This window comes from Pteropus vampyrus, unplaced genomic scaffold, assembly GCF_000151845.1.
Source record: "Pteropus vampyrus isolate Shadow unplaced genomic scaffold, Pvam_2.0 Scaffold73, whole genome shotgun sequence".
NCBI classification, from domain to species: domain Eukaryota; kingdom Metazoa; phylum Chordata; class Mammalia; order Chiroptera; family Pteropodidae; genus Pteropus; species Pteropus vampyrus.
In genome coordinates this window covers 409,875-419,631 of record NW_011888854.1, presented here as the reverse complement: position 1 = coordinate 419,631, position 9,757 = coordinate 409,875, and the positions used below count along the sequence as shown (strand labels likewise).

At 33.2% G+C, this 9,757-nt stretch overlaps 1 pseudogene; it reads right to left on the bottom strand.

Annotated features, from left to right (window-relative positions):
• Window positions 1–9,191: 9,191 nt before the first annotated feature.
• On the bottom strand, window positions 9,192–9,310 carry LOC111741101 (annotated as a pseudogene).
• Window positions 9,311–9,757: the final 447 nt, after the last annotated feature.

Genomic DNA, 9,757 nt, shown 5'->3' with positions numbered 1-9,757 from the left:
GTGAGCCCCACCAAGCCTAGGTTAGGTCAGCAGAACTGTCCAGCTGACACACAGAACCATGAGCAAAAGTGTTCATTACCATATTGTTGCACGTCACTGGTGTTCTGGGGTCACTTGATGTGCAACGTTAGTGGGTAACTGCTACAATAACATGGAGTTCAAGCACACTCATTTCCAGTTGTGGCCCATTTACAACTTGCATAAGTTTTACAGTGCTTAAACTTAAAAACTAACAAAAAGTGTTCTCTATACTTAAATAATTAGTTATTAATTTTAATACTAGAAATTAAAAAAAAAGGAACTAAAAAATTTAAAAATCTGCTCTCAAAAGTCTCTGAATCTCTGTAGGCACTTGGTTAAGAATTTTTTATTCACTTCTAGTTGTACTATTTCTACCTCGGGGTTCAGAAGGTCAGATAAGTTTGTTTAGCTAATTATTAGATAAGAGTTGCTGAAAATTATATATAAATGTCATAGATATAGAAAGACATTTGTTAAATGTGGAAATGCAGTTTTGTGAGTAGATACTTCTACAAAGGAAGAATAGAAGGAAGTTTTGCTATGTAAACATTTTCTAGTTAAGTTCTAATAACTTTTAATTGGGAAATCTATTCTTTAGATTTTACTTTTGCTAATTTATCTTATCTTTCAAATGGTTTGAATCATATTTATCAAATAAAAATATAAAAGTTTGAGAAATCTAGTGACTCTACCTGTGTCTTAAGCAACAAATAGCTAAAGTATTCACAGTAATAAGGATAAAACAGATTACTTTTGGACAAAATTATGTATTAATTTAGTCACAGCATTTCAGTAAGCACTGACCACAGTCTGGAGATGGGGGTGGTGAGGTGGAGTAGACAGCAGCTGGCAGTTATCAGTCAGCTCTCACGGCAGCTGTAGAATGGGTTTATACCAGAGAAGGTGATCCCGGCAGATCTGGGTGTCTCAATTTTCCTGATTATAAATCTGAATTTTTTTATTCCTAAATATTTTTCTGCTCATTCTCCTTGTATGCAATAAAGTGTCCCTTACTCTTGATGCTTCAGCTGCTTGTGACTTTTTTCCACAGATGTAAACCAAAACATCATTGCCTGCTATCCAGTCTGCCTAAGTGAGGTACCAAAAGATTGCACTAAATGAGTCTCCTATTTTCCAGTTAAATTCTATCACAATGCCTAGGAATGACTGGTTATGTTTTCCTCTATCATATTATTAGGTTATTCTATAATATGCATTATATATGTTTGTATTTATTAGTTTCAGCTTGGCTTGAGTCTACTAGCTAAATTCTCGAAATTTCCCAAAATTAGATTATAGCAACTGTGTCTTTAATCAGTGAGTAGAATATAGTTTTCTCCCTTATACTAATGAAAGTAAAGCTTATTAATATAGCTTATGTTTTTAATTTTAGAACTATAAAATGTTTCATTTATGTTTCCGATATTTTCAGTAGCCATTTTTGTAATATAAAATAATTGTGTTTTTTTTTTTTAATTGGATCTTCAAGAACACTTGTGACAACAGTTCAGGAAAGTAACATGAAAATACTTTTTATGTCATTTGTTTCCTCTACATCCTTGTAAACTAAGATACTCGTGCTGCAAAAAGCTTGCTAATATTTTAGAGGGAAAATGTGAAGTGAGGGTTGATTTGCTTTTTTCCTTAAATTTGGTAACTATTTACTAAAGACTATGTGTCTTTTTTGTAAGAAAATACAGATCTCAAGATCTCAAGATGATGTTAAAATAAACACAGTACTTATCAAATACAACACCAAACGATCATGGAATATTTATTACCTATTATAATTTTATGAAGTGGTTACTTATAAATTAATCCATCTTCAATCCAAACCATGAAGACATTTTATTAAGAGAAAAGATATATTCTTAAAATTGTCTAAAATTGAGTATTTCAGAAATGATGTTTTGTGTCAATAAAATGACTGACTTCGATTGTTCCATTTTGAGAAAATTTCTAAAAGAATTAATATTTTATATGCTATTTTTAGGAATTTAATATCCTTTATTACTTTATCATTTAATATTCTGTTATGCAGTATTCATCCAATGTTCAGAGATTTCTAATATTCTGCCTACTTTAGTAGCTGAGGAAAACCAATAAATTTCTTGCCTATATATAGAAACTACACAAAGTCATAAGGCAAATCAATAGTCTAAGAGCATAAAAATAACACAATTCTCACCCAATCAATTGCTCTGCCTCTATTCAAAAACTGACCTATTTCATTACAAATTGTAAAATGCTATAGCAGACAAGTGAGTTAGATTATACAACGACTGCCTTCTAATACAAAGAAAACTGTCAATCTGGAAAAATTAGGGACAAAAGCCAAGCATCCAACAAAAACAAACACATGGAAAAAATTAAACACACAAAAATTAGCCTCAGCATTAATGTTTACTTGTTTGTTTACTTGTATGTTTACTTGTATGTGTTTGTTATTTAAATCATCAATTTTTATGCATAAATTATATTTTTATGTATATCTACTTAATTTGCTGATGATATAAACCAATTGAGGGAAGTATTGTCTATCTAATGAAAGAAAAAATAAATTGTATAGAATTCCTTTTTTCTTCTAATCTTTGTACAATTATAGAAACTAAATAATAAATTTTGAAATACATTGTTAATCTTTGTCCCAAATAAGTAAAAGATAGCTAAATATAGAAAGTATCAATATAATCATGTAAGATGTCATTAACAAAAATGTATTCACTATTTTATGCCAGGCATTGTCTTCACAGAAATTGCTTCCTCTTGTGTCTTTGTGTTTTTGTTTTTTTCTTTTTTTAATAAGTTTATTTGAGCCAAAATGATAACATATGCAAGGAAGCTGATCTCAAATGCCCTCTCATCGCCATGCTTTATAATTTCAGAAATCAACAAGATAAATCTATAAAATAAAATTCTAACTCTTGATAGAAATTAAATGTTTTGTTCCCTTAACTAAGGTTATTTTGAAAAAATAGCAAAAAATGTTAGCATGTTGAGGAAATATTAACACTCAAAATAATCTGTTCTGAACTGAAAAAGAAGATTGTTCATGGAATTTTCTTTATAACAAGATGAACGGACTATAAAGTCCCACGGGTGCTCCTGAGTCATAAGAAAACATTAGGTGGTGAAAAATGAAGTTATTTCACACCATTACTTTTGGCATACTACATTATGCATTTGTGTTACTGATAAAAATTGCTATGCTTCTTTTAAATATGAATACAAATAATTTATCCAAATAAAGTTTAATGCTTTATTATGTCAAAAGGAAAAGGGGATGGAGAAAATATTAGCTTGTGCCTCAAACAATCAAGAAACTGATGAAATGGGAAAAGAACAAGCTTTTAAAGGCCAACCACAGACATCTCTCTGCCAATAATCCCCTATTATCCAAGCTGAGAATCATGAGTTAGGGTTGTCCTGCCAGTAGAAAGATAAATTGTAGCCCAAGATTTCTGTGCCAAGATATATCCATAGCCAAAATCGAAAACATCCCAAGGGGTTAAAAGAGGAATGCTTTCAAAGGCTTTCAACGGAGCAGCTGGTGTCATCAAATGGTCAGGGAAATCTATGTGGCCGCTACCACTTTACTGTTGGGTTCACCTGCTTCTGGGTTGATGGAATCTCTATCCTTAGTGCTCCTTGTCTCGACTTAAATATTTAAAGAAGTAGTCTGACAATTCCTATCAAAATCACGGGGTTTCAAAAAGAGATGTACTAAAATATTTTGCCATTTTGTCATATGTCATTCTGCCATCATCTCGCCTAGAGTGAAATACTCCAATCATTCAATTCCGTTAATTAAGAATTTTCTTTATCTGTGAGATGTATGTCTTCCTAAAGAAAATGAAGTCATCAAATTAGAAACTTAAGTCCTCCGCTGACTAGAATGCTATACTGCAAGATCATGTAGTCAACCCTATTCCACAACAGGTAGGTAGATTTCGATGCCGAAATGCAAGTGGCCACCTATGATCTGGTAAGTAGAGCAATTATAACTACATATCTGATCTAGAATGAGCAAGTATAAATTTATAAGATGTAGCCTTACTATCATTACAAAAGAGAATGAAGCTGACATGGAAATGAATTCTACAGTTAGCAGTGAGAGATGGATGCCAAAATGGAGGCCATTTATTCTCATGGTTAAGAACTCTTGTGTCAGAGAATCTTCATTTTACACTCAGTTAGGGTTAGGGTCAGCCATGGTTAGGGTTAGGGTCAGCCATGAGACCATGGACAAGTTAATATCTCTAAGCTTTAAATTCCTCATATTTAAAATTAGGATAATGACTGAGTCTGCCTCAGAGGATTGTTGAGAATACTAAGTCACTGTGAGTTTAACATTTAGCACAATGACTGTTCTTATAGTTTCACACAAAAAATAGAAAATGTTTTTTTAAAAGCCGAGTATGTTTAAGCTATTATCTTTTGCCATTTAGTGAGTGCCTAATATAATCTGAAGTATTCTGTAATTTATTGAATTATCCCAAATTATTACAATAGCCCTACAGTTTCATATAATTAGCCCCATTATACAGATGTGAGACTTTAGTTTCAAAAATAGTTATTGCTCAAATTGACATGGAAATTAAGTAATTTCATTAAAATGGGGCCTTTACCTGTTTAATTATTTTTTGCTCCACGAGTAAAATTGGAAGCAAGAATTCTGCTAGTAAAATACATCTCAGTTGTATGTGACCTTCTCAGACCTACTTGGAACCTAGTCCTAGATCTGATAGCTCCTAAAGGATTCTGAAAAGGGCATGTGCCTCCTGCTTTCCACTATTATTCCTGTTTACATGACACAACAAATTTTGCATGACAAAATATGAGTCAGAGCTCTAAGTTAAACATTTGTCCTACAAATGCGCTTCTCTTTTAGAGTACAAATATTTCCAGAGAGTGATAAGAGCATAAGAAATTAAAAGAGTGACTCTTCCTGCACATATTTTTGTTGTTTAAGAATTCTTGTTTTCCTAGTTTCCAGAGAAGATTCATGGCAATACAAACCACACTGAGCAAAAATAATTTAGACCACTAAAGATAAATTTCTGGTTTTAAAATTTTACTCAGTGCCTGCCTTGTCTTTTAAAGAAATTCTGTATTACTCTAATTGAGGCTCAACTTCTTGAATGTGAAATATTTTAAATTTTATCATGAAAGCAGGCAGAAAACTCTTAGACTCAAACTGCTCAGCAGCCTTGAAGTCAATCAATCGTATGTACCTCAAAACAACTTTCTATAAAGCTCTTTTTTATAGAAGAAATATAAAGGACAGTTTTAAAGAATGTTCTAGTAAAGACACCAGATTTATCATCTCTAGTCATCATGTCCCAAAGGATCATCTTATCTGATATGATGTATATTTAACTTTGTAGTGGAGGTAAAAATCTAGATTTAAAGAATTTAGATAAAGAGATTTTTCTGAAAATGTTATAACAATAACAGCATTTAATTATTTCAAAATGGTTACCGGATAATCCAAGTATAAATTCAAAAGTGAGATATTCACAATCAGATATTTTGTAAAATATTTTTATCTTTTCCACATAATTACAGATTTTTATTTGGAAATTATTACAATCATAATAGGTCCAATAAAAACAAAGTTTTTAATAATATTTAGATGAAATCATAGCTAAATAAATAAACCAGAAAGTTTGCATCACTAAAAAAATTGAAGCAGATTTTCAAAACTCCAGAACTCTCAGTGATGAGGGGCTATTTTGATTAGTTTTAAGTGTTCAAAGCTTGGCTGTTGAGATGCCTGTTTCTTTCTTTATGTTTTCTTGTCAGAATTAAAACTGAGGTAAAAAAAAAAAATAGAGAAAAAACTTGAAGTCTAAAAAACATTATACAAGTTAAAATTTCTCTGACTCCTATTGGGACCATTCAAACCATCAAGTCATTATAGTACCTTCTCCATAGAACAAGAAATGAGGTGAGAAGCAGCTTCATCTCTGCTTCCTCTGAGTCGGAAAACATGTGGAGTAAAAACTGGACAGACACGAAGTGAGCCATGAGCCACATGCCGTTGTCTGAGCTCTGAGACAAGGAAGCATTACACATGCGTACATCTGCGCAAGACCATATGCCTCCCAGGTTTTTGCTAAAGAAGAAACTAATTCCTTATGATTTGGGGGGAGATGCCCAATTCCTTAGCACAACTACAGAATGTCAACCATAGAGAAGGATCTACAGAGACTCAAATCACAATAAATTCCTAGTAGCAACTGCAAATTTCAAAACAGAAAATTATTTTCAATATATTTTTGTCATTTGAGACCAATCCCTCTTACTGCCCCCCTGTATTTTTATTTCAGGTAGTATAATCCTTTCTCGGATTTCACAATTTTAAAGGACGGTGCCAAATGCCATGTGGTCTTAATAAAAATTAATTTGACTTTAAACAGAAAAACCAGAGAAGACTATTTTCTTTGCTCTTAGGTTCCTTTTCAATAAATTTCTCTCCTAATATTTACAGTTATAAGTATCTGTTACTTAAAATATATCCTATTATTATATTATGTCATATATAACATATAATAGTGTATAAAGAGAACTCTTAGCTAGCCATTTTTATGCTTAAATACAGTCTCCTCTGAAAAATTAAAATCTAGCTGAAGCATAAGGATTCAAAATTTACCTGCCTGGCTGGCATCGACAAAAATATCTTACCCATAAACACACGTTAAAAGTGAAGACCTGCTCCTCTCTTCCGAGCCTACCAACACTCAGATACTGCAGTGAATTTATACCCTCAATTTCTTTTCTCACAAAATAAGTCAATTTTAAAGTAATGAATGGTTTTACAAATCATACAACCGGTTTCTCCAAAGAAGTTGCCAACAGATTACCCGAGAGACAGAAGGAGCAGAACAGGATCTCTGGGAGTAACTTCCTCCAGACAGCTAGAGATTTTCAGAGCCACAGTCATTTTATCTGTTTAAATGTTAGGCTTTGTAGCAAGATTTCTTTTAAATACAGGGATATGTTCCTTCAAGAAATTTTGGAAAATTATGAGACATTAAAAAAAAAAAAAAAAGCACAGAAAAACGTAGAGGACATTAAGCGACTTGCCAGTCAAACATTGTATTAGTGATAAAGCTAAACTTAAAACTCTTCCTCATTGTCCTGCAGACTGCTCACGTGTCGCCATCTTTCTGATTTTGTTTTTCTCTTTCATAAATTAAGAAGCCTTCTATGTATGTATGCACAGCCTACTTTGTCCTATGCCCTCAGCTGGACTTGATATATTTTCATGTTTAAAATATAAATCCAAAATCCAAGAACAGATAACCCAGTGCTTAGAGTTATTTATACAAACATAGGAAATTGTTAGAAAATATCATGTGTTTTAGATACACACGAGCACGAATCTAAAAAAAATAAGGTAATAAATATCAATAAAATAATTTCACTTCTATATACTCATGTAAATTACACGGACCTTCATTTACCATTTTAAATGTCCAAATGAAAAAAAGTGCAGCCATGTAAAACAACATTTTCAAACTCTAATATTCTTATTCTTAAAATTTAAATATTTCAATTTAACAAGTTTGTCCAGGGATATGCTTGTCTTTTCTAACATATTTCCTTCATTAGTTTGTTTTTCCAGCACTGTAGTCACATCTTCACAGTATGACAAAATGTCATTTCCAAACCCTCTTTTAGATATATTGTTAAGCTTTTAAAGCAATTTAGAAGAGTTCCATAACTGCCTAAATTGAGAAGCTTAAAGTAGAAGAATTAAAGCGATTTACAGACTAGTATTATTTGCAAAAGCTATAGAGTAAAATACATTTCTAGAAGACTGATGTTCACTACATATTTTACAGTTGTGAAGTATTTTGTCCAACTAAAATTAAAGTACACTGGCAAATGGAGCAGTCAGTTTACTTAAGCTTGAAATTTTCATTTCATTCAAATTGGATACAGTAGTTAAGTAAAACAATGGGGCTTCTATTTTCTGCCACATGTTATTTTTTAAAAAAACATATACAAGAACTGTCATATGAGCAGCCTGTTTGCCTGCTCAGTGCAAGGTTTTATGTTTCTGAAAGACCTCAACCCCCGTCTCTTAATGCTGAAAATAAATCAATTTCATCTGTTGGTTGGTTGTTTTATTTCTAGGGCTTTTTTTCTCCTGCTTCCTTTTAGGCCAGTTTCCACAAAGCCATATGGCAGCTGAGAGAAGGAAAGGAATGAGCTGTATTTTCAGATCTTAACAAAAGGGGCTGTGGTGTCAAAGCGACCCATGAATGCATGAGACACAGTCGTGTATAGAAGGGCCTCCTCCCGTCACTGAGGACTAAAGGGAAGGCTGATGGAGCTGCCACTGCTTAAACAGAGAAATATTGAGTGTTTTTGTTATTCATGTCGTCCGCCTTCGTCTACCCCCACACTTACCACTTCCTTTCCCAGTCTGCTTGGTGCCAAAATTCCATTAGCTATATTAATGACATATGGCTGGAGGAAGAAGTGTGTGGCAGGACAAGAAAGGCACAAAGTGAGCATTCTTTCTATTAATTTCTGATATTTGTATCACAAGAAGCAAGAATCTCAACAGAGACTATGTTCATCTTGCTTTTAAAGAGCTCAGAATGCACCACAACAGCCCATAAAACACAGTGACTTGTCTCACTTACTCCAGCTGAACTCTTCTGTTCTGAAGTATTAGGAAATATTAGGCAGACCCCTAAACCTTTAAAGAATATAACATGTTTTTAGGCTTTAAGTTTTTAAATCATAAGTTTTGACATGGGGGTTTCAGAAATTCCCGACCTCACTGACCCACACATACATAAGTGTGTGTGTGTGAGAGCACACACACGCACACACACACACATACTTACCCACTCATCTATCCTTTTGTGGTTTCAGACTAAATATATAAATATTTAAATAATAAAGCTGCAAACATTTGAAACAGTTAAGCTTCTAACCTTTTTTAGACATGTAAAACAATTGCATAGCATAGTATAAAAATTTGTTGGTCAATTTTTAGAATAACAAGTCATGATGTACACGGAAACTATGACAAACATTTTTCGTGTTTTTTTTTTTTTTTTTTTTTTTTTTTAGGCAAGGCAACTCTTGGTTGACCTCACAGGTTGCAAGGAACTTGTCAGCTTACAATCCCTTATTTTTTACTGTTTAGCCTATAGCACCTGGTCTTCCTAGGTGGTCTTCCATCCAAGGACTAACCAGGCCCGACCCTGCTTAGCTTCCAAGATCAGATGGGATCGGGTTTGTTCAGTGTGGCATGGCCGTAGACAACAAACATTTTTCAAAAGGAGTAAGTATATATATAGTTTCCTCTCACACCAGTGCTTTACAAAGAACTGTGTATTCACACTGGAAGGTGGTTAATGAGCTGGGAAAGTTAGGTTTGCGTAACGCTTGTACTTTCTGAAGGGAGAGCATGGAAAAAGAGGAAAGGAAGACAGGGGGATAGCTCCCACCCACACGTGAGGACGTCTTTAATTTCCGTCACTTTACAACCATTGCCAGACAGTTCGAAATGTGTAACTCAACTGCTTCTAATTCAGCCTCTCTAAATCCTTTACCCAAGTAATTGGACATTATAATTATTATTTAAAGAAGCTGTATGCATTTAGATATTTAGGTCATAAGATTAGAGGTATTGAGGAAAAGGTTAATGGATCATGAATTATCTACCATTAGAAAAAAATGTGACAGTTGAGGACAGGGAAAACTAGGA